The sequence below is a fragment of the Marmota monax genome, unplaced genomic scaffold (assembly GCF_021218885.2).
Source record: "Marmota monax isolate L192 unplaced genomic scaffold, Marmota_monax_Labrador192_F-V1.1 WCK01_AAM20220418_F8-fsc01010, whole genome shotgun sequence".
Lineage (NCBI taxonomy): Eukaryota > Metazoa > Chordata > Mammalia > Rodentia > Sciuridae > Marmota > Marmota monax.
The window spans coordinates 1-24,427 of NW_026694913.1; the positions used below are offsets into that span (position 1 = coordinate 1).

At 56.3% G+C, this 24,427-nt stretch overlaps 1 long non-coding RNA gene across 1 annotated transcript; it reads right to left on the reverse strand.

Moving 5' to 3' along the window:
* Positions 1 to 26: 26 nt before the first annotated feature.
* On the reverse strand, positions 27 to 16,607 carry LOC124080966 (uncharacterized). The gene is made up of 3 exons (XR_006847922.2): positions 8,271 to 16,607; positions 7,515 to 7,594; positions 27 to 503 (listed from the first exon to the last, which is right to left on the reverse strand). It is a non-coding gene; the product is annotated as an uncharacterized LOC124080966 (long non-coding RNA).
* Between the last annotated feature and the right edge of the window lie 7,820 nt (positions 16,608 to 24,427).

Consider the following 24,427-nt stretch of genomic DNA (forward strand, 5'->3'; position numbering starts at 1 on the left):
TGCATGAAAATACTCTGCATTCACAGAACAGCTAAGGATTAAAATAAATGAGAAGAGACATGAAGGTACACACTAGAATTGTTGTGTGAGCATTCTCATCAGTAAACAGGGGACAGGACTTCGCCTGTCACCTTCTAATTTCCAGGGGAAGCCACCGAGTCAAGAGAGCAGATTGAATGAGCACGTCCCATTTCACTGACTCAGAAACACCACCCAACTGTGGGCCTGAAAGTCAAATACAAGGAGGGACACTGTAGGAGCCAGCGCTCAGCCCCAGTGGGAGACCCCGAAGCAACCTGATCCACAGGGTACCTCAGCCTCTCAGCCACGGGCCTCAATCCAGAGGAGCCCAGAGAGCCGGCCTGGGCAGAGAGAAGGAGGCTGACCAGCTCCCGCTGACCGTACATTGCATACACGTTGCCCTGTGTTGACAGAAGGCCTTGTCTGTGGACGCTCATGTCCTCGTGAGTCACAGTGAACCTGGAGATGATCTGAATGTCCACCTGCAGAAGGAAGGGCAGAATGTGGTGCATCCACGCCGTGGAATTCCACGCAGGTACGGCAGTGCAGCAGCTGCCCAGCCTGCAGCAGAGATGGAGGCCGAGAGCCTCTGAGGAGCCTGGGTCAGGGGCTCCATTCACACCAGGCTCTTGTGGAGTCCGAGGTGAGCGCCGTGGTGTCTGACCAGGTGGGAGCAGGAAGGGAACTGCAAAGATGCCAGAGGCATCCTGGGGGGCCAAGCTCCGGGGTGGCAGGAAGATGGGAGCCAGGCTGCAGCGGGCAGGGAGGGAGGCCCAGTGAAGCAGGACGGCAGAGGGACTGGCAGGGCGCTCCTGATGCCATGCATTTCAGAACCCAGAGCGCTGTGTGGTGGAAGACCAGCCTCAGCGCAAGCGACAGACGGGGTTGACCGTGACATGCAGCCACTGCCGTTCACGGAGCGCAACAGTGCAGCACGGGACACCCAGTCTTGACAGGACCAGGGACCGTGGAGGGCGCGGCCAGGACCTGAACTGTGTATGTGCCCAGTGTCTCTATCACTGTAAGACTGTGCCAAAATAAAGACTCTGAAGATTCTCAGATTCTTGGCTTTCCAATAACAGCTTAAAATAAAGACTTGCAGATCTACGGGGCATCTTCTCCTGGACCAGAGGACAAACATACATAGCTCCTTCCTGACGCCAAGAAATGGCCTTCCTGTCTCACAGCAACTTTCTTTGAAGAGTTAACTGCATTCAGTCTCACTCGCTGCTTTCTGTCCTCTCTAGTCCACACCTTCTGTTCTCCAAAGAGGCCATCTGAACCAGGCGCACTGGCTCACGCGCCTCTAATCCCAGCTACCGTGGCCACTGAGGCGGGAGCATCAAAAGTTCAAGGCCAGCCTCAGAAAATTAGTGAGGCCCTGTCTCAAAATCAAAGTAAAAAGGGCTGGGGTGCCGCTCCTGGCAGAGCGCTTGCCCAGCGTGCGGGAGGTCGAGGTTCCACCCCGCACCACAGGAAATGGGCACTCCGTAGCTCTCCAGGGCTTGCTTCTCAGAGCCAACCTTGTGTACAGTCCCGCAGCGTCGGGGCTCCCAGCGCTCTGAGAGAAGCTGAAATGGAGCGCCAGGCGGGCTGTGAGTGTGTTCCTGTCAGTAGCCTCTTAGGTCACATGTGGCTGTGGGACCACCCCTGTAGGACGGGAACACGGCCACCGCACCAGGCCTTTCCTCTGTCCTGCACTCAGACCCTGTCCTGGCTGCGCTCTGTCTGTCCCAGAACCTGGTGTCCCCGGAGCCACACAGCTGTGCTCTCCCGTACCACCCTCTGCCCCTCAGCCCACGGGCTCGAGCTCCTCTCCTCTGTGGGGGACGGGCGTGGACAGAACTGCATGTGGGAGCAGTTCCGAGAACTTTCTTCTCAGCATCCCTGCCCGCAGAGGTCCTCTACCCACGGCACGAGGCCATGAGGCACACAGCACAGCAGGCTGGCGGGGCCCCTGCACACTGTCCTGCGCCACACTGCCGCCGAGACCCCAAGGCACCCACTCGGGCTGTGTGGACTCTGGAGCCCCCTGGCTTGCTGGCCCTAGAGGACAGAGAGGAGCCTGGACTTCTCCGGCAGGACACTGCCTTCTTGTCTACAGACAGCTGCTCCAGACACACGCACTGCAGGGGAACTGAGCACCGAGCGGGAGAGCCCGGGTGGAGGCCATGAGGGGAGCCCTAGGCCCTCACTGCTTCTGCTCTGTAAGGTCCCTGGTAAAGCCACCTGGGCCGGAGTCTCCGGGGTGCAGACGGTTGAATTGTAGATCTGATTTCATTGGCAGGTACAGAAGTTCTTCTTAGTGTCTACTTACTCTCGTCTTCTCCTGCCCCTCATTTCCGCCTCTCACCACCCTCCTCCCCACACTTCCGGATCCCATCTGCTCTTCTCATCTACTTTCTGCAGCGGAATCTCAGGGTTTTGATTAGAATATCCCTCTTTCTGACACTTGTGTTGAGGGTGAACACTGCTTCTCCTGAGGTCTGAGCTGCGCCCCACGACTTCATGTCGTGTTCTCACACTCACATGTTCATGTATTTCATACTTACTCTCCTATTTTCCCTTATGACTCCTGTAGCTTATTTACTGCTTAATTTTCAAATATTTGGAGATTCGCCAGTTACCATTCAGAATTTAATTTCTACTTCAATTCCATTTAAGTCAGAGAATGTGCTCTGCATGATTTCAGTCCTTCGAGATGTTTAGCAACTTGACTCGCGGCCCAGTTCATGGCCTAGTTTGGTGAGTAGTTTAAGTGCTTGGAAAAATAGTGCACTCTGTAATTGCTGAGCTTGGTGCTCTATAAATGCCAATGAGATGAGGCTGGTAAAGAATATCATTCAAGTCCATCCTCTGCCCACTGATAGCTTCATCTGCTTCATTTACAAATTTCAGGAGAGGAGTTCAAATCTCCAGCTGTGATTATGCTTCAGTCTTCTCCCTTTTTCTTCTGTTGGATTTTGTGTTAAGTATTTTGAACCTGTTATTAGAAGAATTTGCATTTGGAGTGATTATGTTTTGTGATGGATTGACTCTGGTTGCTATTAAATGTTTTCTCTATTCTTGGTAATTCTTAGTGACTGGAAGGTCTTGCTCTGATGCCAGTATAGCTACATTGGTTTTCTTGGTTTTCTAATCCTTTTATTTCCAAACTTTTCCCATCTTTGGGCTTAGATTGTCAACAAGATAGATTATAAAACAAGACCTTGTTTTATAAGTGCCTGTTCTGTGGGACCCATGTTTAAACACAGCCTGACACACCTGCACTTCAGCTGGTGCTACGTCACAGCGCGTGTCACGTGGTTCCTGGAAGGGTGGACCTACACCTCCCGCCTGGCTGTTTGCTTCTGTCCCACATTTCGTGGCTTCTGTATCATTTTTAGTCTCCCTGTTTATCCGTCCCTTGGCCTTCCCCCTGTGGTTACTGCCTGGTGACGGCTGAGTGCCCTCAGCAGCCCTCACTCCCTCCTGTCACACCCCTTGGTCTCTGTGCCTGCACTCTGCATTCGATGCGTTGCTCTGTGTTTGCTTTCAACAGCGGCATCTTTTAGAGAAAAGGGTTGGAGCTGGACGTGCTCGTCCACGGCTCACTGCCACGCTCCTGCCCTCCACGCGGCTCTCGTCTTCCGTGAAGGACAGTCACCCTGCGTTCACAGGACGGGCTCGCGCCTCGCCTCCTCTGGTGGCCGCTTTCCTAGGTGACACACTCGCCTCCTCTGGGCTCCTGGCGGGCTGCCCAGGCCTCCCATGACCTCCCTGGTGGCCCACGGGTCCCCAGCACCTGCTGTCCCCCTCTGAGGCTGCTCTTAGGTCCCTGGGTCTTCGGAGGTCTGACCACGATGTGTTGTGACCCCTCGCCGGCAAGGGAAAACACGACACAGGATTCTTCTTTCAGCAGTTTATTCAGGCCTTGATTCATGTATAATCTTCTAGTGACACCCCGCCGAGCGCCCAAGCACAGCCTAATAAAGCCTCCCGCATACCAATCTTAAGCTGCCACGTGGACCTTTCTCATAGGGTGGGAAGGGATTTGCGTGCCAATTCTCCATATTAGGAGTTGTTTGTCACAGGCCACAGTGGAAGCCGGCGCCATCTTCTAATGGCGGCCACGGTGTATTAGAACGGCTCACCACAACGATGTGCTGTCTGCTGCTCACCGAGTTTCTTACTTTTTGGTTTGAAATCTTGGCCGGCTGGGAAGACGTCGTGGCTGTGGTTATGTGTCTGTTTCCCACTTATGGGGTGCTGTCACGAGCATCCTGGGCCACTTGTCTTCTCACCGGGATGTCTGCTCTGTGTTGGGTTCTGCTAAAAGGACAGCGTCCTGCGCCCTGAGGTGTGGTCCAGTTCTGAAGATCCCACGGCCCCTTGCTGCTGCCCTTCTGTCTCGTCCCCAGCTGTTAGTGCCGCCACCGGGTCTGCGTGGGAGGCCTGGGGGTGAGAGCACTTTTGTGTCCACAGAAAATCTGAGCTTGTATCAAAGTTCCCAAACAGGGTTGGTGGGACGGCAGGGAGGCTGCTTGGGTCCTCCGGTGTCAGTGCCCCCTCCGCTGTTTTCCTTTGCCAGTGACAGACTTGCCACAGGGTCGGCCCCTGATCCTCCGGCTACCCCCAGAGACACAGGGATCCTGACCTGTGGTAACAGGGGAGACCTGCGTTGGGCAGTGCCTTCAGACACACCTTCTACGACTCGTGGATGGCTCCAGTGCAGATACGATTTGTGGTGCATCTGCTGATTCCTCACACTACAGGGGACAGCTGCCTTTCCCCTTCGACAACCCAACCAGAAGGGTGCCGGGCACTCGGCCACTCCGCCCTCCCTGGGCATCCTGGTCAGCCGTGCTTCCTCTCAGGTCAGCCCCTTCTCCCTGCTGTGGACTCCGCCCCTGTCTCCAGGGCCAGCGCCTGGCCTCTGCTCTCTGCCCCCGGCTCCCTGGCCGCACTTGCTCCCCAGCATGGCTTGGCTCACTCTCCTCCATCTGTCAGTGATCCCAAACCTATTTCTTGCCTAAGCTCCAGGGACCACATAATAGCTTTAAGCCTTTTTGAAATGTGGGATAGCTTTTGGAATTAGGGTCTTTAAAGAGCAAAGAACAAATGACTTCAGGTTCTCAGAATGGAAAACGGTGAAATTTCAGGGCAGAAATGTTTACTTTAAAAGAAAAAGGGGGCTAGGGCTGGAGCTCGAGGCAGTGCACTGGCCAAGCACGGGTGAGGCCCCGGGTTCCATCCTCAGCACCACATAAAAAAGCGAATAAATAAATAGAGTTATTTAAAAAAGAAAAAGAACACATACTAGTTGGTGACCACGTTCAACATGTCACTACAATCTGCAGCCCAAGGAAGAACTTAAAGCCTCATACAGATTCTTCCATCATCACGATTTACAAATGTAATTTTCATTCAAGGACAAAAATCATAGTTTCATAGATGAAAAAGTGAATCTTAAAGTGGTTAAGATATCTTCACAAATGACATTAAAAAATCCTTGTTGAGAATCAGAGTTGGCCTGTGGAATGACATATGCCATGGCAGTTCTTTGACCATGGTGATACCCTTTGGTTTACTCACCGCTTAGGAAAAATCATTGTGAGCACAAAGCAGCATTTTTATTAGGCCAGAGACGCATTTCCTGCTGTGCTGTTCTGTGTGCAGCCTGCACCTACACCTGATGTCTGATGTCTCCACAAAGGAACTGTCGCGGTCCTGTTGTCTTCCGTGGAGCTCCAAACAGGTTTCCATTCTATCCACAAAGTGTTCCTGGCCCTCTTGCCGATTAGAATCGCCAAACATTCGGCATTTCATCACATCGGTGTGGATCATAGATGTTTATTTAAAATGAAATGCACGCCCACCCCAACTTTCTAAAGGGTCACAGTCTACGTATTTTCCCAGTAGAAATCCCAAGGCAGGTCTTGCCCGTCTCACACTTGCAGCCATCTAGGTGAGCAGAATGCCCTGGTTAAGGGCAGTGCCTGTCAGGCAAGGGAGCCTCAGTCCCTGGACCTGGCGAGCACAGCCAGAGCTTCTGCAGCCACCGCTCCACAGTGAAACAAAACACTTAACACCTAACAAATACTGGCCTGGAGCGCTCCACGGCGTTCACGATGCCTGGGAGTCTCAGAAGAGCTAGCCACATCTGAAGCTCACCTTGAAATACCTGGGCCTAGCTAGCCTGGCAGTCTGCACGCGTCACTCAGCCTGAGGTGCTCCCAGACCAGACCGTTGCCTTGGTAACCCCCACTCCAGGGATGGTCCCCGGCATTCTGTCAAGAGGGCTGTCCTCCAGAGACTGCCAGCTGGGACCCTCACCAGAGCCCTCGTGGTTAAAGTGCTGAGCGTGAGCAGTGGGCTCCACGGCAAGGTCAGGCTTGCTGCCTGATGGGTGCTGAACAAGGGTCACCCTGAGGGTACATGAGGTGCCTAAGTCTCAGTGACCTCTCCCACCCTTTCTTGGAAGCTTGTAACCCAGAAGCCCTGTCTCCTGCTTCCTCCAGAGCCAGGCTTGAGGTGTGGGTCTTTCTTGCTGTGGGGGGCAGACGCCATGGCAGAGCAGCGGGTCTCCCGACGACAGGGGTAAGACCAGCAAGCCCTGACCCCAGCATGCTGCAGAGTAGGTCTGAGTGAACCTGCGCCCAGGGTGCTCTTCAGCACCTCCAGCCGACAGGGCTGCAGTGTGACTGAGCTCTCAGAGGAACTCACACTCACGGTTTTCTGCATGCGCCATCCCTGAGTTTATTCAGCCATCTGACTTGAGATTTGCATTCGTTATAATCCAGCAACTCCAGCAGCTGCCAGTGTTTCTGGAAGGACCCCAATGGCTGCACCATCTCGAGTCTGTTGCATGGGCATCTCGGGAGCCGGGGCCCATCCAGAATTCCTGCAGTGGGAGCTCCTCTGGCACGCCTGCAGCTTCGCTGATCCCCCCGGGGCCCTGGGGGATAGGCTGTGGCCCGAGTGTGTTTTATGAACTGAAAAAGCTTCTAGCAGTCAGCACAGTGCAGGGCCCTGACTAGGGACTCCAGGGGACGCTGCAGCCTTGGTCTCCCACATAAACCATGGCTGGAAACATCACAAAGGAAAGACCAGCAGAAGGAGCTCAGACGGCCCCCATCTTACACCTGGGAATTCACGGATGTTCTGAACTAAGGGCAGTGTGCAGAGAAACACTGGCTTCAAAACAGCCCCTTAATAAGGATGCATTAAAGAAACCGGCGACCCCCAAGTCATTCAGATGCACAAGCGACTCTGGAGTCTGGATTCCCTGTGGGGCCTGGCTCCCGCGGCCCACGCCACCCGCCCACGCCTGCTGTTTCCTCCACGCCGGCTGCCTCTCCTGGTCCAGGTCATGACTGCCCTGGTCCCCTCCTGCTCAGGCCCTTGCTTCACAGCACTGAGAGTAAAACTCTGCGGCTGAAGGCCCCTGAGCAGTCAGCCTAAGTTCACTGGTGGAAGCCAGAGGTGGGGCCGGGCAGAGGATCAGCACTCACCTCCAGAACCAGATCCAGGGAAACCCAGTCAGGACACAGGGCTGTGGGCAGGAGCAGTTTAACAGGGAAAACTTCTGCATCTGTTTTTGGTTAAAAGCAAGAGAAAGGAATTCCGATTCACTTGGGCTCCATAAAGAGGAGATACTGGGAGGCCCCTGCTCCCCACTGCACCCAGGTCGAGCCCAACAGGTAGGTGAGCCCCAGAAGGAGAAGAGCCCACTGGAGGTTCTCCAGGGCCCCAGAGCAGCGCTGTCTTCTTCCTCTGGACCCACTCGAGCCTCAGCCCTGATGTGACCAGCGTGGCCCTGCCGAGGTCACCTGCCTGCCCCTGTACCTGAGACTGGCCGTGTCCTGCGCCAGCAGTCAGTGCCATGGCTGCAGCACTGGGAGGGGAGGTGGGCACCCCTGCAGACCAGCAGGTAGAATCGTTCCTGGAGCAGAACCAGCACCGATTCACTACCAAACCACCCGCCCATCCTCAGACAGATCTGATTAAGAAAGATAGTGGGCTGGGCTGGGCTCAGCGCATGTGTGAGGCGCTGGGCTCGATCCTCGGCACCACATAAAAATAAATAAAAAAAATAAAGATATCATGTCCATCTACAGCTAAAAAATACTTTAAAAAGAAAGAAAAATAATAGAAATAAAAAATATTTTAAAAAAAGAAAAATGTCCATCTACAACTAAAAAATATTTTAAAAAGAAAGAAAAATTGGCTATAAACCTCCTATTGAAATGAGTGAGGAGAGGCATTACCATTATGAATTCTAGACAGAAACGAGTGGTGCGTGCTCTTGAATCTCAGCAGTCCAAGTCAAGTCCTTTAGTTCATTTTTAAACACTGAAGGAGGATCAAAAGGAAGGAGAAATGTTACTAAGAGCTCTTCATGAATTTTAAGAACAGATATTGGGTTTTATAATGTCCCAGTAGGAAACTGCTATAAAGTCGCTGAAATGGTGACTTAAAGCAAATTCAGTTCTGCAAGTCCTTGTAACGTCCTTCTAGTCTCTGCAAACACGTAGAGATCACAGGTCGGTGACTCTGTCCCCATCCGAGGAGCTCAGGGCAGCACAGTAAGGAGAACACTACAAGATCCAAGGGCCACAGAGACCTAGATGAATGTCCTGGGTCACAGAAAGGGGACAGGCTGCCAGTGACTGGCAGACCCAGAGGGTTCAACCCTGAGCAGAGCCTGAAACACTGGTCCACAGGGAGCACGGCGGCTTTCCTGACCCTGTCTCCTCCTCAGCTCCATCCAGACCCCCGCGGGAGCTCCAGGGCGTAAGGCCGCAAGGCAAGAGCTTGAACGCCACATTGCGTCCCTCCCTCCCTCTGGAGGCGAAGAGTACTCCCCAGCCCAGTGGATACTCGGCCGTGACAAGGCCCGGCACCACACACGGCATCTAAAGTGGCACCACGGGACTTCGTATGCAGACGTCGGGAACTGAACACGGGCCCGAAGGCTGTTGGAAGTGCTCTCGCCTGAGGAAGGTAAAAGTTAGAGCCTCTGAGCCGTAGAGAAATCACGTCAATCCCCAACGAGTACAGGCATCCTGGAAGTCCAGGGACCCCCGCAGGGTGGGTGCTGTCAGTACAGTGGACGTCACCCTCGATACTTCATGCTTGTCACTGCTAGCAGGAGTCTGCCAAAGAGCCGGTCAGAGCGACTTGAGCACCACGCCCCTATTTCCACCCCGACCTTCCTCCCGTGGTGCTGTCTCGGGCCTGGGAACTGCCGCTGATCCTGTGAGTCATGGACTCTGACGACTCAGTGCTCAGGAGATGGCAGAGGACTCTGTACTCCCGACTTGGCAGCTTCACGTTCTCACTCACTGTGATTCGTACATTCCACATTTACAGCTTGGTTCTGTGAGGAGTGTTAAGAAACTTGACTTATTTATACCTTTTAAATCTTCAATGTTCCGTCAAGGTTAAGATAAAGACTAGGAGGGGGAGGTCGGAAACAGAATGCAGGTTCTCTCCCACGCTCTCTCCTCCCGCCCCCCTCCCCTTCATTCAGGGCCCACTGGGCATCAGCCATGACAACGTGAAGATGCAGGTGCCAGAGGAAAGCCTCGCCAGGCTCGGCCGTCTTGGAGGGTGTGTGGCACGTGTTTTGGAGTCCTGCGAGGCTGTCTGGGACTGGTGGTCAGGGGCACAGGTGGGGGAGGCCTGTGTCTGAGAGACCAGGACCACAGCCGTCTCTTCTCCTGGTTCTGAAGCTCCTTCTGGCGCCCTGACCACTCCACGGCACCCAAGCTCCTGAGGGCAGGAGGCCACTCAGGGTGCCCACAGCAGTGGACTTCTGCTATGTTCACCCTCAATGGAGGAGTCCTGGCCTGATTCCCCAGAGGACTTGCACCTGAAGAGCTGCCTCTGATTCAGGACAGGAGAAGCCCCTAATATTAGGAAGTCAAAGCTGACTGAGTGAGTGGGAGGAGGAGAGAGGAGCCTGCTAACTGAGGTTGGAACGTCGGCTGGGGCGGGAGAAAGCCAGAAGAGTAAAGCCACTGACGGCCGGACCCAAATCCCTTCAGGCCACTGTGCCTGACCTGGTGCCACCATGGTGACACGAGACAAGTGATGTCCAGACCTTGGTGACACGCAGGGGTGCTTGCTGCTCCAGCTCTGGAGCATCAGGCAGGGCTGGTCCTGGCTAGGCCCGCTGGGCAGGGGCAGGCTGCCCACTGGTCTACAGAGAGGTGACATGGGCCCACCACAGGTGGCTTGTCCTGTGGCAGGCCTTCCTAGCATGTTCCTTGCTGGGCAAAAGCAGAGGGCCAGTGCCACCAGTCCAATAGCCAGCACTCCACAAGACACCAAGTAGAAACAGGAGCTCAGTCCTGGAGCAGACCACGAGGCACGTGCTGCCCGCCTGACCCCAGGCCCTGCAGAAGTGTCAGTGAGGGTGCCGGGAGGGACGTTAAAGCCGACCTCACCTCTGGTACTAAAGGCAGTGGACACCTAGTGCTCACTGTTGCTGCTGTAGCAAGTTAGCATCCGTCTAGCAACAGAGACAGCACAAATGTACTGTCCCCGTCTGCAGTCAGCTCTTGGACTGGCCTCATGGGTTTCCTGCTCTGGTTTGAAATACGGAGCCAGTTGGCTGGTTCTCGGCAGGATGCTCACTCAGGCTGTGGTGGTGGGAGAGGCTCTGTGTGCTCCCTGTCCATCAGCTGGGGCTCCTTCTCAGCATGAGGGACACCACGTGTTCTGGCCCCTCCACCTTTAAAGCCAGCAGAGTGGGCTGGGCTCTTGGCCTCAGCTCTTGCTGACCCCCTGCCTCACTTCTGTCGCTTCCAGCCAGGAAACTTCTCTGCCCTCAAAGGCTCATGTGGTCGGACGGGGCCCTCTAGGTAGTCCAGGATAACTGCCTATTTTAAGGTGCCCCATCTTGATTATACCAAGGTCATCCCTCACACAACACAACACTCGTGAAATCCAGGAATTTGGGTATGGACATTGGGGGCCATTTGTTCACCACGCCTGGATCCCAAGGACCACCATCAGCCCTTCCTGCCAGCAGCCTGTGACCCTGTGATACTGGTGACCCCACTGTCCAGCCCCATGTGGAACTTCTCAGCTGCCAGCAGCTTGTCAGCCACGTGTGCTGCTGGGCTTGGGCACACACAATGATGTCCCTTAGGGAGCGTCTGCTGACTACTCTTGGCCACAGGATGGGAGGTTACCCTTGAGCCTCCTGCCCCCAGAGCTGGACACGGCTCAGTTCTGTTGCTGGGGCCACCTCGCTCACGGCAGCCAAGAGTCGCTGATGTGACACACCTGTGGCAAAGACCTGGGCAGAGCTCAGTGCCAGTGAAGACACGGCACCCAGCTTCTGACGACCGTGGGCTTGGGGAACGGGAGGTGACGACGGCAGCAACGGAGCGGGTGGAAGTTCATGCCGTCACAGGCTCTTGGCCCACACTGTGCAGGCAGAGCTGGGGAGCTGTGCTTCACATCCGGCCTTTTCCTGTGGTCAGTCAGTCTGCGTGCTGCTGCTCTGCTGGCTTGTCAGCCCCTGCTCCATTCTTGGTGCCACCGTGGGAGCAGCCTGTGCCATGTCGCCAGCCCACCAGGGGCCGGTGCGGCTCAGCTGGTGGTGGGCACTGGAGCCTGGGGGGCACGGGACGATCCTCGCACTGAATGTCCACCGTCAGCCATCAGGTGGCCCAAGCCACACCTCTCCCACCCAGAGCCCTGCCAAGTGCCCCATGTCCACAATTCTTCACCTCTGTCCAGCGGGGCTTGAGTCTACCCTGCAAGCTAGAGGGGGAACGTCAGCACCTACATCCGGCAGGTCTCCACCAACCGCTTCCACGACGTCTTCCTCCTGTTCCCAGGAGAGACGCGCCCGGTCCCACGTAGCACCAGAGCACGAGCCTGCACCAGCAGCCGACCCCACGCCCTCTGCAGGTAGGATGCGGATGGAAGCCTGCGTTAGTTAGTGGAGAGATGGGGGCGCTCTAGGTGAGGAGCCGCAGGAGTGGCCAGCCCCAGAGAAGGGGTGCAGCCGGTCTCTGCAGCCACACAGGCTCCAAGGAAGGAGACCACCTCTATCGGGACCATGGCACTGCCTTGGGTCTTCTCTGTTCCCAGGAAAGACTGAGCCCTTCCTCCTCCTCTTCAGTGGGCCTTGGGACCCCAGGACTCTGCACCAGTCCCCTCCCCGGGCCCCCTCCCCGTGCTGGTCCTTTCCTGTGGCTCCGTGACCTGTGGCAGGAGCTCCTCGTCTCTGTCTTTGCTCCCCGTGAGCAGCACCACACTCCTCCACCTCCATGGAGGAGAACACCCTCTGCCCCTGGCACCTGCCGGTCACTTCTGCTTCGATACTGAGCGCTTTCCGCCAAAGCCGGCACCTGCTGCGCACACTCAAGGCTGGGAGGCCACTCCCGTGAGAGCGTGCTGTTCCGTGCCTCGGACAGCACGTGAGGCCTCAGGAGCCCAGGAGGAGCTAGGTGCCCAGGTCTGGACCGGCTCCCCTCCGTCAGGCTGTCCCGCCGTCCTGATGGCCACCATGCAGGGCCTGGCTCAGGCCACCTGGAGGTGTGGTGTGCTGGAGAGTGCCAGTCCTGATGCCCACACTTCCTTTCTGCAGAGACGGAGGCTGTGCAGACACTCATCCCAGGAGCACTGCCATGGCTCATTCTATGGCCGTGCTGGGTCTCAGAGGAGCAGGCTTGGTGAGTTTGCTCAGGACTTAATCGCTCTAATCACTTAATGCACCAAGCATTCTTGCTCCAAGAAAGGGAAGTTTCTTGTTAAGAAAACAAGCATTACAATTGGTTGGCAGGCCGCAGCTGGAATCAGTTATGAAAGGTCGTGTAAAGAGGCACATGTTTTCATAAGGCCTTTTAAAATGCAAAATGCCTATACATAGTAAAGTAATCCTGTGGTGATACCGCTGCATGCGGGTCTTGTGCACGTCCGTTTAATGTAGAAGAGATCACACTAATTCAGGCTGAAAGTCAATTAACTGCACACTAATCTCCTGCTGAAAGCTCCCAAGTAGGATTCAATCTGTTACATGTCAACCTAGATTTTTTGCAGTCACTGAAATACACTTGGATTAAAAAAATAGGCATGGTGATCTGTGACCTTCACAGTTGCTAGGATTCAGCTGAGTCTGCTGGAAACTTCCAAGAGAATTCTTTTATTTTTAATGGTAAGAGCTACGTGGGACTCAAGGACTCTCACCCTTGGCCAGTGTCCACCTCTTGTCCTTGCTGTCACTGCTGTGACTCTCGTAAGGAACTCGTCTAAAGCTCTGAAACGTCAGCAGAAAAGGGAAACAGTCTCCTGCAGCTCGGCCGCGTCTGGGCACGTTCCACAGAGAGCTTTCCCTCCATAGTCAGTTTCCATGAACGTCAACCAGGGTCCAGGACAAACCTGGCCGCGGCCGCTCTTCGCGGACCGTGTCCACACCTGGGCCTGATTTAACGCACAGCCCCTTTCCTGCAGAGGCGAGGGCTTCTGCTCGGAGCCACTGGTCTGCAGCGCCCTCTCCGGGCTCTGCCGGCTCCGGGTGCCCTCAGGGCCAGCGCCCTCCACAGCCAGGGCCCTCCACGCCTGCCCTGCCGCAGCCCTTCTCCTTGTTTCAAGCACTTCGCGTGCCCTGCTGGGTCACTGTTGAGGGGACTGTTCGGACTGACTTCTCCGGGTCGGCTCTGTGAGGCCGGCACCTGTCCATCTTCCTGGCTCTGGCCCGGCAGAGGCCTGGCGGCCCGACACAGCGCCCAGTGAACACCTGTGGGCTGAGTGGACCAACTTTCTCTACTACGTCACCTCCCATCAACTCTGCTAGAAATACTTTTGTTCATGAATTCCCCAAATAAAAATACTGAAGACAAATTAATAAAAATAAAATATTGCCATAGATGTTCACAGTCCCAGGAATGTTTCCTACGTGAGTATCTCTGCCTTCCGTACTACCTGGAAAGAAGACATCTCAGGGTCCCCCAGATCCAACCTGAACGACTGGGGATAGTCCTGACCCTGACCCGCCCTGTGCATGGCCCTGGTTCTGCGTCCCGGCACTGTCCTGTCTTCTCCGTGTGGGGCTGGGAGAGCGGGCGCAGGGAGCTCTGTGGGGCTCTCGGGCAGCTCCTCGGTGAGGCCCCACATCCAGGGCACGGATGGGATGCCACCTGCCTGAGGGAGCACAGGCCACGTAAGTCAGCAGGTGCCAATGCCTCGGAGCCTGCCGTAGTGATAGCTCGGTGACAGCTCCTCACATGTGACTCGGCTCTGCAGTGACGTTCCTCAGCCTGGCACAGCCTCCACATCTAGGGGCACCTTGACTCCTTGCGCTCGGCACAATGCCGCCGTTCCAGGACGCGGGTGTTTGGAGGCGAGTCAATGGCCGCAGGGACCACCCGGGACCACCACTCTCCACTGCCCCCTGCTTGAAATAGAAAACCAGAGTCCCCACGAGTCTTGGCATGGGTGCAACTGCCCACGGGGTGGCACCTGCCGGCGTGCCAGCAGATGACTGGGGGCAAGAGGGCCCTCAGATGCAACGCTCAGGTCTCCCCCTGAGCCGACTGTGTCCATCCGCCTGTCCATCTGCCCTTCGGTTTCTTTTGTCCCCTTTTCCTTTTGAATATATTTTTTATCCAGAAAACAAGTTGGGTTCTGTTTCCTCTTAGTTTCCACAACTGAACTTGGTGTCACTTGGCATGAAGTCTCCTCGACTGCTTCATGATATCAGTTCTCTTCCTCTCCGGACTTCAGGGAGCCTCCACCTGCCCTTGATTCTTTTAGAATCTCTCTACCCTGGGATCTGACAGGCCTGGCACTCCCCCTCCCTTCTGTTGTCTAACCACTGTGCTTCGCCTCTGCCTGGGCCCATCTCTATGACCGCATCCCCTTTCCTCAGTCCTAACAGCTGTGCCCACTGCCCCAGGAGGCAGGCATCAGATGCAGCCCACAAGCCAAGAGATGTGTAAAAAATTTAAAGCCAGAACGGGGCTGTGAGTAGACCCTGCTGGGATCGACTGGCCCGTGTCCTGTGAGCAGAGCCATTCTTATCTTGTTTCTTGGACGCTCTGGCTGGTTTAAAGGTCCTGATGTAAGGAAAGCAGTGTCCTTTCCCTTCGGCCTGGAGCGGGCTGCCCCGGCCGTTCTCCCCGGGCATTGCTGCCAGGAAGGCTCCTGCCACCAGGCTCTGCGCAGCCGTGGCCTCTCCTCAAGCCCCAGTGCCCCCCATGGGCAGGGAGGGGCTGTGGGTGCTGGGCCAGGTCCGGTGCAGGCCTGGGGGCTCTTCACCCTGGGCATTCTCCCGACCTCCACCCCTTCTCCCTTGGGGCTCATCTGGAGGTTGCCGGGATTTTAATGGTGTCACTCACGTCTCTGGGTCTGCGTTCCCTTCTGGATGCCTTTTTGCTGTGTATTGTGTCACTTCTCACACCTCCAGCTCATCGATTGCTTCAAGTCACCTTGTACGGTTTACTCAAAATGGAATGAAATTTTAATAGTGATGATTAGGCCATATTTTCATATTCAAATACTCAGATTTCCCCATTGCTATGGGTCAGGATCGGGATATACACCTCCCGGAACTCCTGCTAGTGCAGGGTGTGCAGAGGCAACACAAATGGTCAGACCTGTCCCCTGAGTAGTAGACTGATCCACTTGAAGGACTGATCATCGAATGGGCTGACTCGGTGGTGACAGCAGGCAGGTGGGTGACGGGAGGTGGTGGGTCCTGGAGCCGTGCCCTGGAAGGGGGCATCTTCACTGTGGCTCCCCCCCTCCCCGCTCTGCTTCCTGGCCCCTGTTCTTATTTCATAAATCTAACCCTTTTTCACGGTTGAGAGAGCTTTGCCTATGACCCTTAGGATGCAGGGGTGCCTCACGCTGTACTGGATTTCTCTTGGTCAGTTTCCTTTCTGAGCTTCTCGCATCTCCTTCAGCGACCTGCAGGTGGTCTTTCAGGTCTGGCTGTCTCGGTGCCTGCATAACTTTTCTAGAAGAGTAAGATCTTCTCGTCTTTACTGAGTTTTCCCTCACACTCCTATGGCCTAGAACCTATGTGTGAGGGGAGTGAGCGCGGGAAAGGCCCTGGCTCCCTCCACTCAGCTGCTATAGCCACGCACCTTCCACTGTGTAGCTCAGAAGCAGACGCTTCTCACAGTGTGGGGGCCTGAAGTCCATGAGCAGTGCCCGTGACTCCGGTCTGGTGAGGGCGTTTCCTGGCCCACAGGTGGCGCTGTGTGCTATGTCCTCCCACGGTAAGGAATACCTGGTTCCTGGGCCTCTTTTGCAAGGACACCAACCTCATTCATGAGAAGCCCCCTGTGACCCCAGAACCTCCTGAGCTCTGGGAGTCAGGATTTCAGCCTATGTGTTTTAGGGTGACTCAGAACTCCCTCTCCGGGCGCCCGGTGGGAGCCCCCGAGGCATTTCTGCATGCCGAGCACTTTCCATGGCACAAGTATTCCGCTGGTCTATGGGGACTCAAAATGACAACTCTGGATCTGTAGTGGCACCAGATCAGAGTCCTTGTGCACACACAGGAGGTGTACGTGTATACACACACACACATACATGCTGATGTGTTTTAGAAAAAAATCCAAGTTTTTAATGATGAGTGCTCCTGGAGAGGAAAAGTAGTGGATCTCTTACATCATGCATCTATGCTACTTGGGTTTTTGCATGCGGCTGTGTTGGAGCTTAAAGCCATGACTCACACTGAAGCAAGTGCTCTTTTTGCTGTGAGGGCCAGTTCATCACTGCCGGCCAGGAGGAGGCAGGCCTGGGCCCCCCTCCAGCTCCTGCTGCAGCCGGCCAGACGCATGGTTCTTGGGCAGGCACTGACCTCTCTCAAGGGAAGGTCCAGGACTCTCTGGAGCTCACTGTGTGTAGCCCCGGCTGCTGTGGAGGGGGCACGGCTGCAGTGAGCCTGGCACTGGAGAGCCGCGTCGTGGGCCGGGCTCCCAGGCAGAGGCCTCGTTTTCCCTCACAGAGCTTGGCAGTCCTGTAACTGACCACCAGAGCGCTCGGAGCCAAGAGCAGCCCACTTTTAGCAAGCACACACCAACCTGCTGCAAATATCTGTTCTATTCTCCTGTTCCCACTTCCCAGGTTCTTCCACAGTCTCCTCTCTTTCCTTAATTACCTCATTTATTGGCTTTTATCTTCTGTATTTTTGTAAGTTTCCTAAAATCTTATTTAAAACAAAACAGGGTATAAATAACTGAAATCAGAAGTATGCAAAGCACACAGTTCCAGGGCACAGTGACATTTCCATTTATGACCTAAACTGAGCGGTTTGACTGTGCTCCTAAGACCACCCTGCTTTGATTTCCCTCCAGAGCCCTGGGGGAGCCATCTACTCTACATGCTGCAGAGTCTATTAAGCATCAAGGGATCCTGTCGAGGGGCAAGGAGAAAGCACCAGACTTTCCCATGGGTCTGCAGGTGGGAGGTTTTGCAGGATGGCTGTGCAGGATGAAGGAGCGGGTATCAGTGTCAGCAGACAGCGGAGGCCTGAGCCCTGGTTTGTGTCTCCCGTTAGCTAAGCCCAACTAGACGCCTTCATTCACACTCAAAAGCCGTTCTCTACGCCGCTGCTTCTGAGCCCCAGGGACACACAGAGGAGTCTTCTACTTCCACAAGCAGCACGTCGCCTCCTGTTGTATTACCGTTCTCGGAGGAGGGAGACCCGAAGATCTCCAGCCCGTGCCCGGTGAAGAGGGCGTGCTGGCCAGGCGGGCACCACACGCCATGCCCCCGCCGAGCCACAGAGTAACAGGAAGGTGGAAAAGACAACCCCAGTCAAACCAGAAGTAGTTAGGACCCAGCCCCAGAGCAGTGGCTCAGTGCCAGGCCCAGGGAGGACACACAGGCTGGCACACAGCTGCTCCTCAGTGCGGGCACTTCACGGGCACCCTGGGCCGGTGGGTGGCTGTAGCCCCTGCAGGGGAGGGAAGAACTGTCCACGCTCCCCTAACTGTCCCTTGCTCCAGGTGCCCCTGGAGGCAGCAGGCGGGCAGGCTCCCGGCAGTCCAGGAGACCCCTGCTCTGGCAGCCTGAGCAAGCAGCAGCCCTGCGAGAGCCAGGGGAGGGGCTGGCCGAGGAGGAGGCCACAGCGGTGCGGCCCCAGCAGCACAGCATCCAGCCGCAGCTCTGGGCCCCGCTCCCCACTCCCTGCACACTCTCCTTTTGTGACGTGGGGTCTGGCCATGCTGCCCAGGGGGCCTCTCACCCTGGGCTCGAGCCACCACAGGTGCCCCTCACAACCAGCCTCCCCCACAGGGTGGGGAAAGTGTCCCTGGAGAACGCCCTGGACGGGCGGGCCTTCCCAGCTGTGGAAACCACGTCACGGAGACAGGGTCGGCAGGTGGGAAGCCGCACACCTCCACCTGCCGACTCCACAGGCCTGGGGAGAGGAGAGGAGAGGAGAGCACCCGGGAAAGCCACATCAGGACCCCAGCACCCATCGCACCGAGCACACCCTGCACCCTCTATTCCCCCCGCTAGTCCCCCTTGGTGGTAAGAACACTCGATATGAGACCACCAGGTGGCAGTTCCAAGTACTCAGCGTGGCCGGCCTCGGGCTCTGGCCGTGTGACAGGCTCCAGGACTTTTGGCTTTGCTTTCTGCATGACTGAAACTCAGTGCCCGGTCATCACTCCCTCCCCGTGACCCCCCAACCCACCCCTGGCCCCTGCTGGGCAGCGTCTCCTGCGGGTGCAGGCACCACGTCCCATCACACGTGTGCCCGGCCCGGGCTCCACCTCATCTGCCTCGAAACCCCAGGCTGTGTCCAAGTCCCACCCACATACGTGACACTGCAGATCTGGACGTTGGGATTCTCTGGGTTTTCCTCTCGGGCCTCTGCCCGCGACCGGAAGCAGGACTGCGGGATCCCGGGAGGGCGCTACTGCCAGGCTTCCAGGCACCTCCCCGTGGTCTCCGGCCCCAGTGGCGCCACTTCAGTCCCCACCCAGTCTCTGCCCGACCTCACCCACCTCGAGATGGCTCTGGCACAGATGGGGCCCCCTCTCAGAGGTCCTGGCTGGTCCTCTGGGTCCTTGTGGGGAGCCGAGTGCCTCCCGTGTGGCTTCTTTGGAGAAGCATCTGATGTGCTTCAGCAGGCTCCACGTCGGTGCTGGGCCTTCCACGCAGCTCTAGGACTCCCTTACCCACGTGGGCTGTGCCCCTCCTGGACGCGTGGCCCTCCATTCCTACCAGGCTTCCGGCTGCCTTCTACCGCTGGGCTTCCCTGGCTGTGCGGACGCTCTCTGGTCTGAGGCCACCCTGAAGGACTCTCCCGGGTTGCCTTCATTCTCGGCACCACCTCCAAAGCTGCGGTGGGCATCTCCCCGGGCTGCTTCTGGTAGTTTGTGGCTTCGGGCCACTTTCTCCTTGTAATCGCCATCACGTCTGTCAACTGAACAGACGGCGAGTTTCACTGTGGCTCTGCCCACAGAAACGTCTCGTTGGTCATGTCCACCTCCCTCCCTCACCCTCTGCCTGCCCCACGCTCTGCCTCAGCCCAGGTTGGGTGGATCTGTGTGCAGGGTGCAGATGGGAGGCACCTCCTTCCTCCTGTGGTTCCCAGTTTCTCCTGCGATGACCGTGGTGTGTCCTCCGGGCTGCGGTTGAAGATCAGCAGAGTAGGCATGGGCTCACCCGGGTCTCTGTGCCTGTTGGTGCCAGGACCTCGCCGTTCTGTGTCCTGGACCTCACAAGGTAGCTGGCAGTCAGCAAGTACAATCCAACTTCTCCTTCGTGCCTAAAGGCTCAGACTTCGGAGCCCATGCTAAACTTTAGGGTAGTTTTTCTGTTTGGAGGGGATTGCGTTGAATCTGTAGATTGTTAGTGTGAGTATTTTAACAAAATTGCACCCTCCAGCGCGTGGATGTAAGAGTCTTGCACTTGCCAGTGTCTCTTTTGTCCCCATCACTGATGTTTTATGACTTCAGTGTTCAGGTCCTTCACCTCTTTGATCAACTTTGATCCTACTATGGGGTGTCCCCAAAGCTCTGGGGTGGGATGACGCAGGAGCGCGCGTTCAGAGGCGAGATGTTGACAGCTTCAGCCTAATCGGTGGACTGACGAGGTGGAAGGGCTCTGTGGTGCATGGTGACGGTGGACAGGTGGTGTGCTTGGAGAAGGTGGCCCCTGGGGTGTGTCCTGGGAGTCAGAGGTCCTCCCCAGGCTTCTCACCCTCTCTTCCTGGCTGTCACAGCTGAGCAGCGATGCTCCACCACGACCTTCACCCTGATGTCCTTTCACCTGGGCCCAGAGCAGTGGAGTTGGCTGACCACAGGTGGACCTCTGAAACCAGGAACCAAAATCGACCTTTCCTCATCTGGGCTACCCTTGGTCACGGGTAACTGCTGACCTACACAAACCCCACCTGTCTTCTTTCTTTTTTGCCTGACGAATGGGATGATCTTCCTCACTTCCCTGGGGTGGTGGTCATCAGTGTTTCGGAACATGATGGCACTGGTGCGGATCTTGTGCTCTGCGGCTTCACTGCCCTCGTAGTCTAGACGTTAGTGGGGGAACCAGGGGCAGCCACGTGTGGGCCTTGTCTTCAGCCCACAGCAGCGGCTTGACTTCCCCTCCAGTCTGGCGACTCTGTCGCCTCTTACCCAACCCGCGGGCGGGACTCGGGGACTGTGTGGAGGACAAGTGGTGTGCGTGGGCGTCCTGTGCTGCCCTGACCCATGGGGGAGCCTTCGGGGTCCCACCATTGAGCATGAGGTCCCAAGCGTGGGATCGGATGGGTGCATCCCTGAGGGGTCGGCGTGGGTATGTCACCGTGGGGTTGGCACAGGTATGTCCTCAAGTGTGGGGTCAGCATGGGTGTGTCCCCCTGGGGTCCGTGCGTGTGTCCCCAAGCGTTGGGTCATGCTACTTCGTGGCACAGTGGCTCCTGTCCCGGGGTGGGAGTCTTCCTGGGACAGCGTGCGCACGGTGTCCGGAGTCCGGCGTCCCGTGGCTCGCGGTGGCTGGTCGCCGTAGCACCCTGAGCCCTGGTCTGGGGTGAGCGCCTCCTGTCAGCGCCCCCGTGTCCTCAGGGCCGCCGCGTTCCCTTGCAGGGTTTCCTGTGGTGTCCTTGTGTGGCTTTGGTGCCCAGGTGACAAGAGCCTCCTGAAAGGGGTCAGCAGTGTCCCCCTTAGCATCTTGGTCCTCTCACCCACCCGCAGAACTCGGGGGAGTCTGCGGGGCCTGGGTGTCTCCCTCTGCAGTGCCTCCTGGTCGCACAGGGTCACCGGGACCTACCCCTGGCCCCCGGGCCCTGTCAGCCGCCTGGCCGCTGGTTCGCCCCTTTCCCTGTCAGTCCACCTGGATGTCTGACGATTTTGTTGATCTTAAATGTCTGCTGAGGTTTTTAAAATTAAATTTGCTTTTAAACTAGCACAAAAATATGAATATCCTATGTATTAAAGGATACCACGTGCCACTGGGACGGGGGCGGGGGCGTCTCCAGGACCCATCCTCGTGGCCTTCAGCTGCATGGGCCGCGGCAGCCCCTCCTGCCCCGGGAGCCTCACCCTCTGTCTGTGGTCTGTCCATGCCAACCTGGGGCTGAGTGGCGTCGGGCTGGGGTGGGTCTGCCCTGGCTCCGTGCAGGTGTGAACCTTCTGAACTGCCTTCTCGGAGCTCCTCCGCTGCGTGGCCGAGGCTGGCATGCTTTGTCCGTTGCCATCTGTCTTAAGAGAGTTTTAATTTTCCTTTTGATTTCTTCTTTGACCTCCTGGCTGTTCGGGTGTGTGTTATCTAGTTTCCACGTATCTGAAGTTTTGGGGATTCTTCCTGTTATTAATATCAAGTTTCATCCCACCTGGGGTAGAAAAGATACTGGATTTCACTTCCATCTTAAGTTTGTTAAGAGTCGTTCTGTGGCCAACACACGCTGTGCCCTTGAGCAGAGATTGCTGCTGGCTGCTGTGGGTGGACCCACTTCACGTTCCTGCTAGGTGCGTAGGGTGGCTCAAGACCACTGTTCCTGTTGATTCTGTCTAGATGGCCCCCGGAGGCTTCACAGTGAGGCGTTAGGTCTCCTCCCTCACTGTGAGGCTGTGTGCTCCTCCCTCCAGGTCTGCAACCTCGGTTTCACACGTGAGTGCTGTGACGTTGGCTGTGTGTTTGTGATTGTCACAGCCTCTTTATCCTTATATGACAATATTGTTCATGTTCAGTTTGCTCCAGAATTTGTTTGGTCCTTTCTCATGGTTTATATCTCTTTGTTAAAAAAATCATTTTCTTCTCATACTCGTGTCCAAGGTTTCGTGTCAGGGCTACCTGTGTTCTGTCGTAGTTCACGGAGCTAAGGGGACACTTTGGATTCTTTCTCTGGTCATCCACAGACGTCCATCTCTCTGGTGGAGTGTGAACCTTGGCTTTGCTCCTTGGATGGTGCTGTGCTTCCTTGGTTCTTCATGGTCCTCCAGAGCTCCAGAGTCTGCGTTCTCACTGGAGGGAACACTCTGCTGCTCTGGTCTTGCTGACTGGCTCCCGGACACGAAGTCCTTTACCCGGCAGCTGTGACTCTGGGGTCTGTGTGTGTGTGTCTGTCCCTCCCTGGGGAAGACCAAACGTTGTGCCCTTCCTTAGTGCATATCTGTCAAAACAACACGCTGCGCACTGATCCATACACCAATTAAAACACATTTAAAAAGTAAAATCCTAAAAACATCTTTCTGGAGAATCCCAGAGATTGATTGGGAAAGAATAGCAGCCTGGTCATTCAAATGGAGATATTGGGTGGACTGAGATGTGAGCACCGGGATCCCAACACGTCTTGGGGGTCCCCTGGTCAACAGAGCCAGAGCCTCCCTCCCTGCCTGACGAGCAGCTGCCCGCCTCCGTCTTCCCCGCCTTCCCCTGGGCAGACCTCAGACAGAACGCTAGGGCCGCTATGTCCCACTCCTTCACCTTGCCCCAGGGCCAGTGACCGAAGTCAAGGCCAGTCATGTCACGGTGAGGACAGAGCAGAGACTCGTCTGGAAAGTCAACACAGGTACCCACAGAACTATCCTGTTTTTTTACGTGACTTTTAATCTGAGGAACGTCATGGAAATGGGTCCTAAGAATTCCAGACGAGGGAGGAAGGAACAGAATCAGGGACGGGCAAACTTGTACGCATGGCTACGCTTTCCCTCAGGGAACGTCACGGAGTCCTGAGGCTACGGCTGAGAACAGAACTGTGAGCCAGGAGGAGGTGGCCATGCGAAGACCTGGCCAGGGAAGCACCTCCCAGGAGTCCCCAGGAGGCCCGCGTGTCTGCTCACTCCAGAGCCTGAGAAGTCCACTGCTTCCTGGCGTCCAGTCGGCGCAGCTCAAGCAGCACCTTTCCTGAAGGGGGAGACATTCCATAACTGGGCTTCCTGCTGTCAGTGAGCCAAGGAGAACGTTGCTCCTCCAGAAGGAGCGAGGTGGGCAGGATGGCCACAGTGGCGGCCGGGCCAGCGTGAGCGGTTCCGCCTGCGGGATCTTCAACACGGTGACTAACGGGGAGACTTGGCTGAAGTCGGTGGATGGCCTTGATCGAGGTCCTGTTCAGTTTGCTTAACAAAATGAAACCCTCTGACTCGGTCAGAGAGGCCCGGCCCCAGGCCACATAGGAGCGGCTGAGTTAGGGGTCCACGTGAGCGTCCACTGCAGCTGGAAACCTGGGAGAGGGAGGCCTGGCCCCTCGGCCACCGCTCCACGCAGCCTCCAGAAGGAGGTTCTGCTGTCTCAGTAAACATGGGTGGGACTGGAGAAAATGTGCCGGCCAAAGACCAGGGGTGTGGGATCCAAAGCAGCAAACCACACAGTGAAAGAGGGTCCGTGGCCGCGGAGCCTCAGCAGAGACAGGAGGGACGACCAGGGGAGCAGGGCGGATGCTGCAGGCCCGCCCTGGAGCCACACAGTGGTGTCTTCCCATTGCTCTGAGAACCGACACCACTGTCCACAGCAAGAAGTGACCATGTCAGGTGACGGACATGCCAGTCAGCTTGATCTGACTTGCCCACGTTGAATGCAGAAATCGCAGCTTCACCTGGTACCCCACGAGTGTGCACAATCACAGATTTTCTATTTATCATACATAAATCGTAAAGTTGACAACATACTGAGGGGTCAGCTGGCCACCAGAGTTTGACTCGACTCCTTGAATGTGCCCTGGGCACCAGGTATCTCAGTGGCTCCTCCTCAGCTCACACTTGCTCAGCTGGACAGATGTGTCCAGAGAGGACATCATCCAGCACCAGTCCCCAGACTGGGAGGACCTGTGTTCTTGCAGCAGTGGGAACATGAGAGTCTGGGGACAAGAAGCCTCTTCTGAGATAGCACTGATGTAGCACTTGTGCACACCTTAGGGGTTGCAGACACCAGTGCCCCACGCAGAATCTGCAAAAGTCCTGGGGTCACGAGTCCCATTCCATTCCCACCGAGCTTGCCTGTGTGA